The following is a 19,954-nucleotide window of genomic DNA, read 5'->3' as shown; positions in this document are numbered from 1 at the left end:
GGAAGGCAGGCCTCACGATCAAGGTGAGTAAGTGCCAGATCGGGCAGGGTTCCGTGGTGTACTTGGGACACCAAGTTGGGAGCGGTCAGGTGACGCCCCTACAACCCAAGATTGAAACCATCTTGGCTTGGAAGCCACCCAAAACCCAGACAGAGGTGAGAGCCTTTTTAGGTCACACAGGGTATTACAGGAAGTTTGTCAAGGGTTATGGCAAAATTGTTGCACCCTTGACAGAGCCGACTTCCAGGAAGCAGCCCAAGAATGTGATTTGGACTGACACCTGTCAGAAAGCTTTTGAGGCGCTGAAAGCTGCCATGTGCCAACTGCCAACTGAGTTTATCGTTCAGACAGACGCTTCAGAGCATTGTGTGGGGGCTGTTCTGTCACAGATGAATGAGGAAGGCCTAGATCAACCTGTAGCCTTTATTAGTAGGAGGTTATTTCCACGGGAACAGAGGTGGAGTGCTATTGAGCGTGAGGCAGTTGCTGTGGTCTGGGCACTGAAGAAGCTGAGACCATACCTGTCTGGGACTCACTTCCTGGTTCAGACAGACCACAGACCCCTCAATTGGTTGATGCAATCGAGGGGTGAGAATCCAAAGCTGTTGAGGTGGTCCATTTCCCTACAGGGTATGGACTTTGAGGTGGAACACCGCCCTGGTACAGAACCCGCCTAGGCTGATGGTCTGTCCCGATTTTTCTGCCTTAGTGTTAAGAACTCCCAGGAGTTAGGGTAGTCTTCCCCACATTTCAGCTGGAGGGGACACGTGTTAGACCTGGCACCATTGGCGTGGGTCTCCCTTCCATTTTTGCTGTTGCGTCATTTATGTCATGTATTATTGCTGGTATTAGATGCTTTGGGCACTGTGCCACTGCTGTCCAGTGCCACAGTGCAAGTGCTCCCTATTGTAAATTGATGTATTAATCAGTAGTTCCATGTTTGGCTATTTTGTTTACTTGTCAGACCCTAGTACAGGGAACTGAGTGTGCCTAGGGCATGTAATTCAAATGCTGCTGGTGGGCTTGCAGCACTGGTTGTTCCACCCACAGGAGCAGCCTTGTAAAATGTGTCTAAGGTCTGCCATTGCAGAGCCTGCCTGTAGTCTGGTACTGTCATGCTGACTGGGCAAATGCACCCACTTGCCAGTCCCTAAACCTTCCCTTTTCTTCATATCAGTCACCCCTATGGTAGGCCCAAGGGCAGGGTGCATTGTAAGTATAAGGTAGGACAAGCCCTGGTGTGTGTGGCATGTCCTAATAGTGAATTACAGCCATTTTCGTTTTTCACTATTGCAAGGGTACCTGTTCTCCATAGGCCAGAATGGGCTGAAGAATGATTACATTTTATAATCCTAAATGACTCAGAGAACATGGTAGAAATTCGAGTTTAGTATGCCTGAACTCAGAATGATAAAATACATCTTTTAATGAAGTTGGTTTTAACATTCTGTGTTTGCAAATACCATTTTTAGAAAGCAGGTATTTGCTTGTCTAACCTTTCAAGCCTGCCTCTGCTAGGTTGTGTATTCCTTTGTCTGGTTTTGTGAGTGACAGGGCTGGGGGATTCCAAGAGACAGGATGAGTCAGCCCAGTGGTGAATAGAGAGATCTGAATTTAGATGGGAGGGAGGAATTGCACCTGAACCTTGAATAGGGCTGTGCCTGCCTTCCACAATGCTGGCTCCACCTCCTGGGGTGTGGCTGATGTCTCTGCCCTGCACACTGAAAGAAGAGAAGGAGTCCTGTCAACAAAGTCCCTTCAAGACTGTACTTGCCTCCCATAATGCTGGCTCCTGCTGAAGTCTCAGGGACAACAGACTTCAACCCCCAGCTCCCGAGAGTTCTTGTGGAAGTACCTGCTGCTTTTTTGGGCATTCTGAGGAACTGCGTGTCGCAAGGAGCTGGAAGGGCGACACAAACAGATCGAAGTATGTCACCGTTGCTGCTGTTGCCGTCGCACTTCTGAGCAAGGGTGTCGCTGCTGGAGTTGTCGCACTGCACTGCATCGAGAGAAGCGTGCCGCAATGAAGAAGAAGCGTGTCGCCGTCGCTGGCCCTGCCGTCACACTTCTGAACAAGGGTGTTGCCACGGGAACTGTCGCATTGCACCGCATTGAGCAAAGCGCTTTGCATCCCCGAGAGATGCGCTGCCGTCGGAGCTGCTGCCTTCGCATTTCTGAACAAGGATGTCGCCGCTGTAGTTGTCGCATTGCGCAGAAGCAAACCCTAAGGCATCGAGGGGCAGTATTCTGAGACAACCCACCTTGGCAGAGGCATTTTCAGGGGCGCCTGGAAGTGCCGGGAGTCTTGTGGTCTAAGGCGGCAGTCCAAACAATCCGGAGCGGTATGGCAGCACCGCTATTCCATCATCATCATCATCATCATCGACGGAGGTGGCGCGCGCACAGGGAACGCCGAGCAGGGCGATCTCCGATGCGCAGCCACCAGACCTGACAGAGCTGGGTGATGCATTGCTGGAGAAGGAGCAGACAACAGGGCAGCATACTGGAGAGGCTGTGGCAGCCTCTAAAGGGGGCGTAGATGCGCGCAGTAAGGTAAGCCGTGCAGAAAGCGATGTCGCAGCTAAAAGTTTGCTTGAGCATGACACTCACATAGCAGAAAATGCGGCGGAAGGGCAAGATATGCTAAAAAATACAACGAGCATTTCTGGTGGCAGTGATAATATGCAGAATGAAGGCAGACAAACTCTCCCGCCCCCCAGTACACCCGAGGGCCTAAGACCATACAGGGAACTTGTTCAAACTAGGCAGGGGTATCAGTAAAAATGCTGGCCAAACATGCGAATGTGGAAGGTGGAATAGAATCGGCTGAGGAGGCAGATCTAAAAGCGGGAGGCCCACAAAAGGGTTTGAACGCCCAGCAATCGCAGACTACGACAGAAAAGGGCCTACTTGTGCCAGGTTCTCCGAATGACAAGTGCTTTTTCTCTGTGAATGACAAAACAGGCACCTCATCTAGGAGCGGGGATTCCGATGAGAGCTCAGTAGAAAGCTACGCTTCAGATACAGATCCAGATCAATCTACCTCAGAGAATACAATTCAACAGCCCTCCACAAATCAAAAGAGAAAACAGCAGAGAAGCCGCCAGAGACATAAGCAGAAAACACCGATCAGCCCAACACAACTAGAAATGTCCAAAAAATTGGCATGGGATTACTCGGCCACATCTAATCTATATCAAGAAGAGGGGGGTCATATCCAGATACAATCACATACCTAGATACAGGCAAAAATGTAACCACTAGTTGACGAAAACAGTACCAGTAGCACCCTCACAGAACTTATCCACTTAGGCACGGAGCTCGAAGAGGGCTAGCACTAAGGCCCAAAGGAAAAGGAGGCTTCCCCAGGGTGGGAGGGTGTCTTCCCTTGTCTTCATTTTTCTTTTCTTTTTCAAAAAAATTTCCTCAGCAAAACGTTGACCCCAAAGGCAAGGGGGTAACCAGGGCCTGGACTAATAACTGTGCAAGCTGGCTAAAGGCAGGAAGAGATGGGAAAAAATCTTAAATACATAAAAATAACTTCCTGGAATGTCAACGGGCTAAGAACTAAGAGCAGGCAACACATTTTTTTTGAATACTTAAAATCTATCGATAATGAGATATTAATCCTACAGGAAACACACCTATTAAAAAAAGAGTGGGAGGAAATAATGAAAACTCTCTACTGGGTTGACTCTTACATATGTACAAACCAAGAGTGTGTCATAAAAGGAGTAGCTATCCTCTTTAAAGAATCCCTGAAAGCGAGAATATTATCGACTGAATCAGATCCAAAGGGGAGATGGGCGATTGCCAATGTCAGCGTACTTAGTGACGCCTTTACTGTGGTGGGTTATTATGGACCAAACATAGACAATCCTATCCCACTCCAGTCTTTATACTCCCAATTGATCTCGGCAACATCTCCAGTGATCTTAGGTGGAGATTTTAATATCATCTTAGACCCAAAAGTGGACCGGTACCCTAGAGGTAAACAGGTAAGTTTGCCAAAAATGAGAGAATGGTTGGGAGTGTATAAAAGGGACCTAAGTTTAATTGACGTATGGAAAGAGAAAGGTGTTAAACAAGACAACTATACCTTTAAAAATAAGAAACTTGGAATACAATCTAGAATCAACTATTTCCTAATAGACCAAAGGGTTACTAGAGAATACTCAAACCGTAGTCCATCTTCCAGCCCACCTCTCTGATCACTCTGCCATTCAAATTACGCTAAAAATAAAAGATGATATAACGATACCGAGATGGACGTTAGATCGTACAGCTCTCTTAGACCCCCAAATTATCGACCAACTCAAACAAGAGACAGAGCTATACTTTGAGGATAACAACGAAAGCGCCCAATCTCAAATTGTATGGGAGTCATATAAAGCGGTAATAAGGGGCAAGATCTGTGGTCTAACTATACATAAATCAAGGGAGCTCAAAAGAGAGATCCAGAAATTAGAAGACAACATAAAAACACTGGATCGGCAGATACCCTCGGATAGTTCATCCCCGACAGGGCAAGAACTAGAAAAGGAAAGGTTAAAACTAAAAGAAAGCTTATTGGCTATATTAGAGGTTAAAATTAGAGAGAGATGGGAGTGTAGCAAACTAGCCCACTATGAATATGGAGAGGGCTGTTAGAAAATGCTCGCCTGGAAGATCAAAACAGATCAAGCTAGAAATGAAATTGGCAGCATAGACCCAACTAACACTTCGCAAATTGGATCTGAGGAGGCGGTAATAAAACAGGAATTTTCCGCCTTTTTTTCAAACCTCTATACAGAGGATTGTAACCCGAAGGTCGAAGAAATAAAAAACTTTCTAGATGCACAAAACATCCCCACCCTATCCTCGGAAGAGAAGGAAAATCTAATCGGCGAAATAACAACCCATGAGGTTGACGGAGTAATGAAAAACCTAAAAAGAGGTAAGGCAGCAGGTCCTGATGCCCTGCCAAATGAGTTCTATATAAAACTAAAAGAAACACTGGTCCCTTATTTAACAGCTCTCTTCAATAGAATTTTCCTGGATAATGGTAAAATCCCAGAGACATGGAATGATGCAACCATCTCCATTCTTTTAAAACCAGGTAAAAATCCGAAAAAATGTGAATCTTACCACCCAATCTCTATTCTAAACTGTGAATATAAGATCTTCACCCAAATCATGGCCAAAAGACTGGGGAAAATCACAGGGACATTGATAAACTCTAATCAAAAGGGCTTCGTGGCAGGAAGACACCTTCAAGAGCTCACTCATGAGCTGATTGGAGCTATAGACATTGCTATTAGTGAGAATCTGTCTCTATCGATAATTACAATCAACGCTGCTAAAGCGTTTGATAGAGTGAACTGGAGCTACTTAAGAGAGGTTGTAAAGAAATTCGACCTAGGGGAAAACATATTAAATATGGTAGAAAACATCTATAACTCTCCCAAAGCAAAAATATTAATTAATTGCAACTTAACAGATAACATTCAGATAGGTAGAGGAACTCATCAGGGGTGCCCCCTTTCTCCCCTGCTCTTTAATTTTTATATCGAGCCGGTGGCAGAATGCCTTAGGAACCAACCCTCAATCTCCCCTTTCCAATACCAAGGGTGGTATGAAAAAGTAGCTCGTTATGCTGATGACCGCATGATTTTTATTTCCGATTTAAAGGAGGCCCTTAAGGCAACAGAGGAGACCTTAATCAATTTTGGGAAATTATCGGGTTATCAGATAAATCAAACTAAAACGGAAATCATGAGCTGGAAGGAGGAATTTACAACCCCCTTTTGCAAGGAAAAAATAAGATACTTGGGTATTGACCTCGTAAAGGATCTTGATAAAATAACCCAAACTAACATTCATAGAATATAAGTTGAAGTGAAAAGGCTGTTGAAAGTATGGAGTGGGTTACCACTAACATTCCTAGGCAAATCTAATATTATAAAAATGTCAATCTTGCCGAAATTCACTTTCATTTTCAGCTCTATCCCGTTGGAGTTTAAAAGAGAAACCATAAAAAAGATTCAGGGAGATCTATCGAGTTTTATTTGGTCCTCAAAAAGACCAAGAATCGCCTGGCATAAAATAAGGAGGAGGAAAGAGCAGGGAGGCCTGGCTAGCCCAGACCTCCTGGAATACTGCAGAGCCTTCCAATTCAAATTTAGCAGGACGTTGTTGGGCTCCTATGAAAACTACCCAATATTTCTACAGAAATTAACAAACAATACAAGCCATTTCTTATATAAATTCGGCCACCCGAAATAAAAAAGAAAAAATTGAATTGAAGACTTTGAAGTCAGCCGCTAGGTTGTTGTACTGTGTTAGATCCACACTGGATATTCCTCTTTATACGACAAAGCACCGATTTGGGACTCTCCGAGTACACCAGATTGCCTTAAAGACAGCTAAGCTACACCCCTAAAATCAGCAGGAATACTGGAATGTGGACAACTCTTGCTTCAGAATGAACTTCTTGATTGGGAAATACTATCAGAATGTACGAATTACACATTATCGAAATTTAATTTATTTTATTTTTTTAAACATTTTTATTGTTTTTGCAGCGAAGAAACGCCACATACAACAAACATGTCAGCACCAAGCAACATCCCCACGTCCCCAACCCCTTATCCCACCCACCTCCCTCTTGGTCTAAGACCTCATTGTCACCCATCAAATGTTCAGTCCATATAGTTCCCAAAGTAGCTGGCTGCAGGAGCATGTGACCCTCAACATTCACCCCTTCTCTGCCAACCATGAAGTAAAGTGTTTGTTCCCCTTTAGAGTCCTCCATCCAGCCCACAATAGAGTCGCCATTTACCCATACTCTTTGGAATTTCTTCGGGGACCCTCGTGCTTTATATGTAACCCTTTCGGCCGCCATGTAGAGGTCCATTCCCCTCCTCCATTCCTCCAGTTGTGGTATGTGTGGTGCCCCCCATTTCCTGGCTATGTCTCTCTTGGCCACCACCAGGGCTAGCAATAGGAAGATCAGCTGTGGCCTGGGTACATCTACATCGTTAGTCATTCCCAGGAGTACAAGCCATGGGTCTGGCGGTATGTCTGTCTGCCCCTAGCACCTCTCCCAGTTCAGCAAGAACCTCCCCCCAGTATATTTGAATGTTTGGGCAAGACCTGACAGTGTGTAGGAAATCTCCTCTTTCATGACCACATCGCAGGCAGCAGGGGTCAGGTATTCTCCCCATTTTATATAGTCGTACTCTATCAAAGCAGACCCTGTGCAAGAACTGGATCAAACAGAGACGCGACTTAATCGTCACCTCCTTGGGGTGCATCAGCACCACACCCCAGTCTACGTCGTCCATGTCTCCCACCTCCTGTTCCCATGTGGTTCGAAGCCCCTCCAGCCTGTCAGGTCTTTTGTTCATAATGGTCTTATACGTGAGGGCTACTGCCTTGCCAGGGATCCTGTCCTGTAACAGGCGGCCCTCCAAAGGCACGTATTCAGGGAGTGCTTCTAACAATGCCCCCTCCGCTTTCCACGCATGTCTTAGTTGCATGTACTTAAAAAACTGGGACCGGTGGAGCCCAAAGTCCGCTTGTAGCGACGGGAATAATTGCCGTGCCCCCTTTTTGACTATGTCTCCTAAAGTAGAGATACCTATGGCGTCCCAACCCTGAAACCCTTTTAACTTGCTGATTTCCTTCAGCCATGTGCAGTCCCATAGCGGTGTCTGTTTTGTTGGTTTATGCTCCCACTTAATGGCTTTCGTCGCCCTTTTCCACGCCCCCAGTGTGATTTTAGTAGCCGGTAGTATCCTAACCTGTCCTTTTCCTCCGTAAATGTAGTGGAAACACGTGTGGGTGCCCATGGTGTGCCTTTCCAGCGCATACGTCGGGTGTGTGGCCGGTGTGTGTATCCATTCATTTATGGGGGCCAGGTGTTCCACCCAATAGTAGGCCTCTAGATCTGGCAGTGAAATACCCCCATCGTATTGGTGTCTCTGTAGAGTTGCCAGTGCTCCCCTAGGGTGCTTACCCAGCCAGAGGTATGACCGCAGATCCGCGTGTATGTCTCGAAAGACTGTATTCTTCATGGGGAAATATTCGTTCTGGAAGGCGTACAGAAATCTCAGCAATGAAATCATTTTAAACATGGCTGCCCGTCCAAGAATCGTCAAGGGGAGCATCTGCCCCCTGCTAGTATCTGTTTTGAAGTTACGTTGGACCCGAGCAATGTTACGGTCGTAAGAAAGGTCTTCGTTTGTTGTAAAAAATATCCCTAAGTACATGAATCCCTCTCCAGTTGTCTGCAGTCTCTCAGGCAGGGCGGGCCAGCTGTCTCTACCCCGAAGGTCATAAAGAGTCGATTTATGCCAGTCGATCTGGTATCCAGACTTAGCGCCATATCGGTCCAATTCCGTGAACAGTGCCGGGATCGTGGTCTCCGGTCGCATGATATACATTAGGACATCATCCGCGTATAGGAACAGTTTTTCCTCCTGTGCCTCCGCGGCCCCTATTTGAAATCCCGTAATTCCCATGTTCTGCCTGACCGTGCACGCCATCACTTCAATAGAGAGGGCGAACAACAGGGGGGGAGGGGGCATCCCTGTCTTGTTCTCCTTTGTATAGGGAAGGGCTTCGACATTGTCCCGTTGAGTCTAACTCTAGCACTTGGGTGCGTGTATAGTAGATTGATTTTGCATCTGTATTTAGGGCCAAATCCCATGTGTTCCATTACTCCCTCCAGAAAAGGTCAGTGGACCGCTTCAAATGCCTTTTTGGCATCTAGAGACAGGAACCAGTGAGGTTCCTCCTTGCTCCCCACCTCTCGAAGCCAGTTGTGGGTCCTCCGCAAATTATATCTAGTTGCCCTTTCCGGGATAAACCCCGTTTGGTCAAGATGGACCAGTCCCGGTATGACCCGTCGGAGGTGGAGAGCCAGAATTGTTGCATACAGCTTCACCTCCACGTTCAGGAGGGAAATAGGGCGGTAGGACTAGCAGTCCTCTGCTGGCTTCCCGGGTTTGTGGATTGGGACAATAGTGGCCTGTCTGAGGTCTAGTGGGAATTGACCCTCCTCCTCGGCGCCCCGAAAGAGGCCCAGCAGGTGGCGCGTCAGGAGGTCTGCCATTTTTTTTAAGAACTCCGCGGGGAACCCGTTCGGGCCAGGGCCCTTCCCTGTACGAAGCTTGGTCAATGCGACTCTAACTTCCTCTTTGGTTATGTCTCCCTCTAGGTCTAATCGATCCGCTACTTCTAGAGTCGGGATATCAATAAGCGCCATATATTGCAATGCCTCCTCTTTTGACCCCAGGTCACGTGCTTTCTAAATTTTAATATTATCAGCTTCTAAGCTGGACAAAGTCAATCAAAGAAACGAGAAAAGGAAACAGCTTCCTAGAAGAAAAGATTTTGGATAAGAAGCCGCTCATGAAAGAAGTATCATACTGGTACTGGGCCCTAATTTCATCAGGGGAGGAGGACTACCGGATTCCAGAGAGTATTTGGGGGAAAGACCTGCAGACGCTGGATACAAATAATATATGGCAAGTATCTATGAGCAAATGCTGGACGATTGTAACTTCTGCTGCTCTTAAAAGAAATCACTTACTTACCACCCATAGAGACTATTGGACTCCGAAAAGATTATCCAAACTGAACGGGTCCACAGTGAAGAGCTGCCCAAAATTGTGATTACAGAAGGCCGATGACCTGCATATGTTCCGGCAGTGCCCCAGTCTCGATGGTTTCTGGAAGGATGTGGGTAACACCTTAGAAGTGGTAATGGGAAGACGACTAACTGTAAGTACGGACTTCGTTATTTTTGGGGTGATGGGCATAAACGCATTTTTAACATTAACTAAAGCCCAGGAACATCTAATGTTCTTGTTGATCCTTTTGGCAAGGAGGGAGGTCTGTGTAAAATGGATAAGTCCAATTTCACCGTCACACAATGAATGGCTAGCTTGAGTCTTAAAGGTGCATAATTTGGATAGAAAAAAGAAACCATTTTCTGAGAAATATAAATTCTGGGAAATTTGGGAAGAGTTTCACAAGGTTTAATTTCATTTTATATATAGGTCCTGACAACGTCTTAGTACATATCTGTTCTGGTTTACCCAGTTAACTTAACAAGTCCAATAATTACATATATGCAACAATATCAGATGAAGGCTTGTAAGAGTAGCCATAATGGCTAGCTCATCCCCCACTGGAAAAAAGAAGCCTTCCTTTTAAAAGTATATGGAAGTAAAGGGCTCCTCTTCTCTGAAACGCCTGAAGGATGTGGCCCTAGACCCACAAACAAGAAAGGTTGGATTAAGAGAAAGGACCCTGAGAATCTCCTTACTTTAACCAGTTGCGTAATGAGGACAAAAAAAAAGACGAGGGGGACTTGAGAGACCAGCAGATGAGATCTCAGAGCACACAAGGTCAAGCTCCGACAATGGATCTACTCTACGCCACTCTGAAGCAAATGCAGGGGGAAGCCAGAACAGAGAGCAAAAGAGCAAAACAAGCTAAGAAGAAAATCCAAGGGTCACTAAGTAAAATGAAAAAGTTATATGCAGAAATGGCAGGACGAGTAACAGAAGTTGAAGAGAGAACAGGAAAGTTGGAAGATGAGGTGACTTGTTGGCAGGAGTTTAGAGCAGCCCAGGAGAAGACCACTGAAGATCTGCAGGCTGAGGCACAACAACATCAGGCTACTGGGCATTCTAGAGGGGGTTGCAGAGCAGGACCCCAGATCATTCGTGGTCACACTCCTTAAAGAGGCATTTCCTGAGGTCGTAAATTGGAACTGGGAGGTTGAGGTCCAGCGGTCAAATAGGTATCCCCTGACACAAAAGAAAGCATTTCAAAGGCTTGAATTAAGCACTTTACAAGTACAGAATAATCCTTTGTGGTGCATGGTGTTTGTAGGTCTCTGCGCAGAGAGAAATGTAAGTGTGTGAGCATGCTCAGGTACGCAGCTAAGAGGGAACTATGGTCACGACCACATTGTAGAATGATAACTTAGTGAGCTTTGTGTCTCAGACACTGGACTGGAATGTCCTTCATTTAAATGTGTGCAATATCTTTAGAATTAATTGCTCCACTGTTGGTTATGCTCTCACTGACTGATAACATGTCTGAGTGAAGTCTTTGTATTATTTGTGTCATTTTCTGGGCTCAGATGTTGAGGTATTTACAAAGGTCTAGCATTTTTGGGGGTGGGGAAATTCAAATTGTTGTGTGTGCTATGCACACTCTTATGACCACAGGTGACCCCTCATGTTGGATACATGGGACTAAGCTGACCAAGTTAGGGCGTCCACCGTCAACTTTGGTTTGAAACATGCAATGTAAGGTTGGTGTTGAAAGCCAAACCTTTGTGAATTGGATATGTCCTTAGCTGTAGGTGGCATTTGTAACCCTGTCAATATGCCCTAGTACTGGCCAGTTATGGTTCACCATCTTGTTTCTAAACAAGATATGAATGGAGTTCACTGTGTCCTTTGGAGGATGAAGCAGCTGTGTTATGTAAGTAAATGAAATGTGTTCAGTATACTTACACAAATTTGCACTGTCTTTTCAGCATCGATAGAGGCAAGCAGAGGAGACATTGGGGATACAACTGGTCAGAGTGGCTCAGTTCAGGATACCTACAACGATAAAGTCACTGGGACAGGGGGTGAGGAGCTTGCCCAGGAGGAGCAACTTTCGACCTCTTCATCAAAATCTCCCTCCAGTGGTGGCTCTGTGGATGTGGTGGACAGCCCAGGACTTGAGACCACATCAACCTTGCCTGCCACCTCCATTCCCTAATCCACAATCCCTGGTGGTCCCCACAAATTGGTACAGCTACGCAACCATATGGTGCGGAATGTCTCCTTTGGCCCAGGCACCCCACCTCCAGCCCTGTGGCCCCAACTGACCTGAGTGAGGACGCTATTGACCTCCTGAGATGCATCCCTGTTGGGCAAGATTCACTGCTGATGGCCCTACAGGGGTATTCCATTTTATTGGCACTGATGCTGGTGTTCCTGGAGGGCATTCACCGTAGTATGTCTGCTCTACAGAGGTAGTTTCAGGCTCTGGCCTCCTCACTGATGGCAGCCTTCCCCTTTGCCCAGTCTTCCAGTCCACCCCCTGCTTCTTCCCAAACCCAAATCCCTGTTCCCATACCTGTCCCATACAGGTGCAAACATAAGCAGACGCACAGTTGAACATCCACATGCACCACATCATCCCTCAAACACAGAAAAATTAACATACATGTACCCACAGAACAGGCAATCACCACCCTCACTAGTGCCAGCCCAAACACACCCACTGAGCATGCACCAACAGACACAACCATACACAAACAACTTCAGACTCCTAGACACTTGCACCAACCACAGACACACCAACAACAGTAACATGGAGTTCTTTAACCTCCAAAGCCCACCCCTTGCCATCCCACCTGCCCAGGATCCCATTGACGCCCTTCCTGTATCTGCAGACGTTCTTTCTGGCCCGACTACTGCTCCACCTTCCTTTAACAACCCAACCTCACACAGTCCCGACCTCAGTTCTCCCTAGTTTGTTGTTTTGAGGTGCCTGGTCTGCGCACTAGATGCCCCTTCCTGAGGAGGTTTCCCTGGCAGTGTTATGTTTGGCACAGACTGTAATGCAGCAATGTTCTCATGCACTTGTGAACTTTGGACTGGCCATTGGTCTTAAATGTTTGGTACTTATTTTAAATGTATTTGTTTTAAATACATTATCCTATCTTGTCCTTTACATAGTTTTAGCTGTATGTGGTAGCTGGAGGACATGATTATATCATTTTGATGTGGATTGGTGTTCCTTTGTAAGTGAGAGCTGTATTGTGACCTTTGATCCTCTGAATTGTAGCACATGTTCATGGATTGGGTATGTGGCCTGTAGACCAACTGATTGTGTCCTATCAGTGTGTGTTTTGGCGGGAGGTAAACATTCCTTTTAACACGATGATCAGCAACAATTTGCTTGCTCTGCTCCCATTGAGATACTTTGATTATGTTTTGTTATTTGTAGTACTCAATGTGTGCCTCAAGACATGGAGTGTATCAGCATAGCTAAGGCTTGTGTAGGTCTGCATGTACATGTGTGAAAATTGCAGTGTGTGCTTTTTGGCTACTTACAATTGATGTCTGACATATGCTACATGTGCTATTTGTTTTGCTGCTTTGCACTTCTCCAAATCCTACACATGTTTTCATTTTAATTCTGTGTAACCTTTAGAAAACCACACACCTGTGATTTTCTGGGGCCAGTGCTTCTGTGCTTGTCAATGCATGTGGTCGTTGTTTTGTTGGGCCACTAGGTCGGACTGTTTTGTTACCCTGATGGTGTTATTGGTATCCTATAGGTTCTGTTTCGATTGTATGACTTGGCCTCTGATGAGCGCTCTGCGTGAGTTTTCTTCAACAGTATGACAGGGACTTTTTTATTACCCCGAGTAGATATTACTACTGATGTGTGCCTTAAATTACAAAGAGTGTTTGGATGTGTGCATTGTGATAGGTCATTTTGAGTGACACATAATAATCTGAGTTAGATTAACAAGGCCTCATTGTAGGTGTAGTCATTTCACATAAGATTATGTTTCTAATGTTGTAGTGGACGACTGGAGCGGGACAGTGGAATTGTGGCTGCAAAGATAGTTAGTTTAACAGCAGTTGTGTGTGATATAGATTTGGGTGTCATTTTTTAGATGGGGGTATTGTGTATCAAAAAAACTGTCAACATTACTTTAACTTTTGTAGTACTGACACATGATCATTTGTAGACTGTGTTCAGATATTTGTGGTGTTGAGTGAATGTTACGGTATTAACAACACATTTTGGAATCTGTGCAATGTGAAATGTGGGTCTGTGACCGTGTTATATACAAGCAAAACTACATTGTTTGTTTGATGGGATGCATTCATTTTGCATAGGTCACAATGAATACATGGAGTGACGACATTCAACTGTGACGTCGTCTTCTATGGGCTCTTCCTTGGAGATGATCAATGAGGTACAGCAATGGCATAACAGGTAGGATAGCCTCCATGTCAACACAGGATGTGTGGATATGCGTAGAGTTTCAGTTCAGCCTTATATCCCTCCCTTTCTGCATCTTCTTGCCAGGAGGTGAGACCACCACACTTCCGCCGGCTGTGATGCAACATGTAATAGGGCGGAAGGTTCGTGTGGGGTTTCAGAAGCTCATTGGCCCTCTCTGCCAGCGGGGCAGTCTGAGATATCTGGCTGTGTCAGCAAAGCGATGGCGGTACTAAGCAAGCCTTTTGTTGCAACTCGTAATAGGGAGGTCGGGACTGCTGGCTAAACCCACATCGCTATGCCACTGCCACCAGGGCGGTCCACAGACCACCAAACTTATAATAGGCTCCTAAGTCTGGAATACACCACCAACAGCCAATTTGGGTTTGAAGATAAAAAAAATGATTGCACTAACCTACGTTCCTGTCACAGAAGTAGCCAACCATTACAAATTCCTAATTGAAATTCCCTATTACCAAAATAATGAAGACAAACTTACTCCTTTAATGGACTACTTAGAGGATACATAGGTTGGCAGACTGCATATGTCAGGACACAGACCCCAAACTAACTTCCAGAACCATGGTGGAATGTCTACAATAGGACCTTGACACAGGAAGCAAAAACATATGACGCAATGGAAGGATGACATAATACACACTAGGCAGAACTCAACCTAAGCTATACAAATTACAAGAAGCCTTACAAAAAGAGCAAAGCTACTAAGAACTTAGAATAGAACAATGAGTTACCAAAATATGTCCTAAAGTAACCAAATAACCGAGAATAAAGTATGACATGTTACATTTCAAAGTAAGACCATTTATAAATAACAAAAGACTAGACTACTAAGCAGTAATAACCAAATGTATTCTCTAAACTACCTACATATAAAATATACCAGGCAGATTAGAAACAACAACATAGTACACCAAAATGATTTAAATATATATTTTTAAATACTAATGAAATTGCATTATTATATCAGTGAATAGAGAATCTTAAATGTTGCGTTACTCACTGAGATGATAAACATATTAATAGTAGCATTCAAAAACATATTTTATTTTATTTAAAAAATCAAACAGAGTATGTACACATAATTTAAAAATGCATCACATACTTTCGAAAAAACAACATAATAAATGTATTACTATTACAATTTTTTAAATATATCACATTTCCCACCCACAGTAAATTAATAAATTAAAATTACAAATTTGTTGCTAGTGATCTCTCTCCAAAATGCAAAAATGTAGGTAAAAAAGCAATCCTGCAAACAGCCCACAGTCTGTAGGTTCCATAAAAACTCAAAAAATATTTTTATAAAAAGAACTGCATCAAAAAACGTGAAAAACAAGAAAATCTATAGAAACAAATTATCAATTAAAAACAAATAAAGATTTCATTTTAAAAATGGGACAATCTTACTTCCCTTAGAATTGCCCACGAAGGAAAAACCTGCAACAAATAGATAAAACACCCTCCCGCACAAAATTCTACATTTTCAAATTCATACATATATACTACACATAACAAAACGTTTGTCTTCCTAAAACACATAATACAACGATGCAACACCAAATAGCACCAAAAAACAATAAAACACACAATAAACTTAGAAAACGTACCACCCACATCATATACACAACCTTTCTACACCCCTACCTTTCAAACACCTTAAAGATAGATAGAAATTAGCTTACCATTACGGATGAAGAGCAGCATCCAACCTCGATTTCTTCCCTACACAAACAACCCAATAATAACACCAATAGATTACTAAATTTAGTTAGCGGTATAAATGAATGTAAAGAAAAAAAAGACAATCTACCTATAGGATTGAACTGGAAAAATGGCAAACATTTTATAAAAATGTATAATTAAATGTTTACAGAAGGTTGTGTGGGTGGATGCACAGCCGTTTGTTTATGCAGTGTTCGTTACTTTTTTTGGTTCTCCACAGGTGGCGTTATAGCCCCTGAAAACGCCCTATGAAAACAAGTGAGAGTGGTGCCAGTGGGTCACTAGAACCATCCCCGTGGGAACTCCGTTTTTTCTCTTAATGACGTAAGAGAATTCCATACAACTTTTCTCCGTAGTGTAAGAGCAATATTTTATTTTAGTTGTTATTTTTCAACAAAGTTCATCCTGACGTAATCAATAGCATTCAATTAATAAGGCATCATTGTTTCATCATGATATCCAATGCATTTTGGGCCGTTCAACAGCCCTTCATCAGGGAAATACACTGTAAAGGAACAAAATATTATATCACACCATGTCACGTTTTCACATCATGTAATCAACAGCCCACAGACAACCACGAACAAGGGCAGAAATGTGAGTTACACGCTGTGAGCGTTTTGTTTAGGTTAATTGTTATCTGTGCTATATTGAGAGCTGATTATATCCTCTAAAAAACAGTACCAATGTGGTGAGCCAGTACACACTAAGAATAACTCAAATGATTACATGATGTGAAAACTATTACCACCACAATATCAAAAAAGGTAACAAACATCTATATAAAAATCGAATATAAAATAAATCCAATTAAACACACATGAACAAAACTATTATCCATTTAATTGTTTAAAATATTTTCATACAAAAATTTGATAAAATATTCAGACATGAATATGTTTACCATAATATTTTAAAACATTTTCAAAATATTACTGAAAATACATGATTAAGATTTGATAATTATATAAGGGCTCATTATGATGACGTAAGGACCGTCACCGCTGGGCCGGTGGTGGTAGCCCTTCAGCCATCATACCGAAAATTCTGCCAAATTAGGATGGTGGTGGGCATCCCAATGTTTCAGCGTCGGACGGAAAGTCAGTTCGCCATGGTTCTACAAGGCGGTCCTTTTCCTCCCACCTTGGGGAACCCGGAACCAGGACAACATTGTGGCGGTGCCTGGAATTATGGTATGCCTTTCCGCCAGTTTTTTTGCTGTGGATATCCCATCGTAAAAAGACAGGCGGAGGCTGGCTTTGGGGCTCTGTGTGTGGGGAGTGCATTGAGTGGGTACCTCTGCATTTCCCTGTGCTGTGTGGCAGGCACCACGTGGTGGCTGCCACTTAGTGCAGGGAAATGCTCAGAATGGCCTTTTAACAATGCGGACTATGATGCGGCCATCACAATGAGCAATGAGCTCCTTATTTTACAATTTTTAAAAAAATGTATAACTATAAATGTAAAATCGTTTGCTGTAGCACCAGAGCCCGAGCGCCTAAAGGAAGCCAACAAAGAGGAAGGAGTGCTGACCCATTAAAGCCTGCCTGCTACCTGCAGCGTCCCCCTCCCACCGCCGCAACTGAGCTAGAGTCGCGGCCGCCGAGCGGAGGGGGACACCAAAACTGCATCCCCCAGCAGGCCTTGCGGTGCCAGACGCCCTCCCATCGCGCCAGGGTGACGCGGAAAATCGTTTTGCTGTAGCACCAGAGCCCGAGCGCCTAAAGGAAGCCAACAAAGAGGAAGGAGTACTGACCCATTAAAGCCTGCCTGCTACCTGCAGCGTCCCCCTCCCGCCGCCGCAACTGAGCTAGAGTCGCGGCCGCCGAGCGGAGGGGGACACCAAAACTACATCCCCCAGCAGGCCTTGCGGCGCCAGACGCCCTCCCATCGCGCCAGGCGGCGCATAAAGGTAGCGTCACCCCCGCATCGCAGGAGCGCGCGGGAGCTCCCGGGGCTAAGCCCGGGCAAAGGGCGGGCCCTCTGTGGCCCTCAGGGGACCAAAGGAGACGGGACGGGCCACCCCCCTAACGGCGCACTACCCCCAGGAACAAGGTGACTGTGTTTTCCTTCTTTTTTCGCTTTAATAACTGTTTTAGTAGCCAATATCTACATTGTACCACATACGGATTATCCTGTCAAAATGACTAAAGTAAGAAAGACTCCTGTGGCCACAAGATCATCCACTAGAAATAAGACCTTACCATCCACACCTTTGCCGACACTAACTGCTATTGACCTAATGTTACAAAAAACCATAGGTGTAGTTGCAGATGCTATCCAAAACACGGAGAGGCGTCTTTCATTAACCCCGGACCTGTGTTTTCCCAATTTATCACAGCACACTACTGCAAATACCACCGCAATCAATAATACCATGGACTCCTCATTCAATCAGGAGGAATCTCTCCTAATGCAGTCTTTTACAGGGTTGCCAAGTGGTCAAAAAAGCAGCAAGAAAACCGTTCTACTGTCATCTCCTATAATTGTAAATAGCTTAGAACAAAGCCCTTTGCTTGTTTCCAATTTGGGGGGCATTGTTTGTTCTCCTCAACCCGGAATATCTACTCCAAACTCGCAAGGGGGTACTTGTGTTGAAAGTTCACCAAATGTAAATGTAATAACTGTTGACAAAACACTGTCCCCCAACAAGAGAAAGCGCCAACAAAAGAAACACGTAAAAACTAAATCAATAGTAAGGAAAATTTATAGACCATTAGGTCTTCATAAGCCATCAGCTAAGGATGTTTGGTTTAACTTTAGGTTGGCTAAAGCACCTAATGCTACACAAAACCCTACCTCTACACTTGCCACTAAGAATACTAGTACACAAAATGATATACAGGCAGATCATACTAAGACTTACTCAGTGCAAACGTGCCAGGCTGATAAAGTTAGCATAGTGGATAACATAACATCAACCGACCTGGAAGAATTGATCAAATCTTTATTGCAACCTTTGTGTGACAAAATCACCTGCATAGAGCAAACCTTTGCGAAATTTGAAAAACAGCAAAGAAAGGACACTTCAAGTATTCTAAAGATCCTTTCTGTGCCAAAACCAAAGGAAAGCTCCATTCCACTTAAAAGTAATCTTAAACAAACAAAGATTCTGAAGACACAAACCAATACCATTACCCCAAGTAGCAGTCCTGTTTTGACACCTTCTCTACCCGTAAATACATCAGTGCAAAACACTTTAAAACACTGACACAAGCCAATAACAACACAGATATAGCACAATCCTTGGTTACCTCACCTGAGAGCCATATTCCTGACACTGATGAGAGTGAATGGGCCGCGGAAGGTACATCCCCTGAGCCTTGCGGTGGTCAAACTGAGCCACAAAGGCCATCAACTACACAAAACGCTACTCCTGATACACGCCCTAATCAAATACCCACAACAATAAAACCAAAAAAAGCCACCCACATTCACCTCCCTTCTGACTCTCATCGGCACACCATAGTAATGATTGGGGTACCACAACTTGAAACAGGTAAAACAGAAAGCTATGGAGAACTGAAAAACAAAGTAAGCCATTGGCTAACTGTTCACAGACCGAATCCCCCATACATCAGTGGTAAAATAACAAATGTTAGAAGAGTGGATTGGGTGGGAAATAGATTTAAGTCCACCGAGGGCGACTGTGTTGTAGTTAACTTCAAGGATGGGCGCATGGCAAAGTTTATAACGGACTGGAAGGACAGCTCTTTTAGCAGCCTGATCCGCACTATGGATCTGAGTTATTTTTACCCCCCCGAATAACCATCCCCTAACATCAGTGCACTCTTATTCCACCGCTGAGCATGTAAGAGCCCCAGATAACCTTAATCAATATTACAGTGGGATAACATCTAGAAACCAAGGCCACTATATTGCAGGGGAACAGCGTCAGCAAAGAAAGAACACATCCTGGGGACCCAGAGAGTTTAGATATGAAGGTACCTATCCAGAGAATTGGGAGGTTGCTCAGGGGACGTATTATCATCAAGAACACCCCCAATTTATAGATCCAAAAACCTATTATAATGTACCTATCACTAATAGGTTTGACACCTTTTATAACCAGAGCGATCTGGAGGGGGTTGACTGACTACAGGCTGGCCCATCTACATTAACGCCAGATGATTTCTCAGAACCTAATCATGCACAAGGAGAGGCATACAACCAAGCCATAGTAGCCCCC

Source organism: Lissotriton vulgaris, chromosome 9 (genome assembly GCF_964263255.1).
Source record: "Lissotriton vulgaris chromosome 9, aLisVul1.2, whole genome shotgun sequence".
In the NCBI taxonomy this organism is placed as follows: Eukaryota; Metazoa; Chordata; class Amphibia; order Caudata; family Salamandridae; genus Lissotriton; species Lissotriton vulgaris.
Note: the sequence above shows the minus strand (reverse complement) of the source record.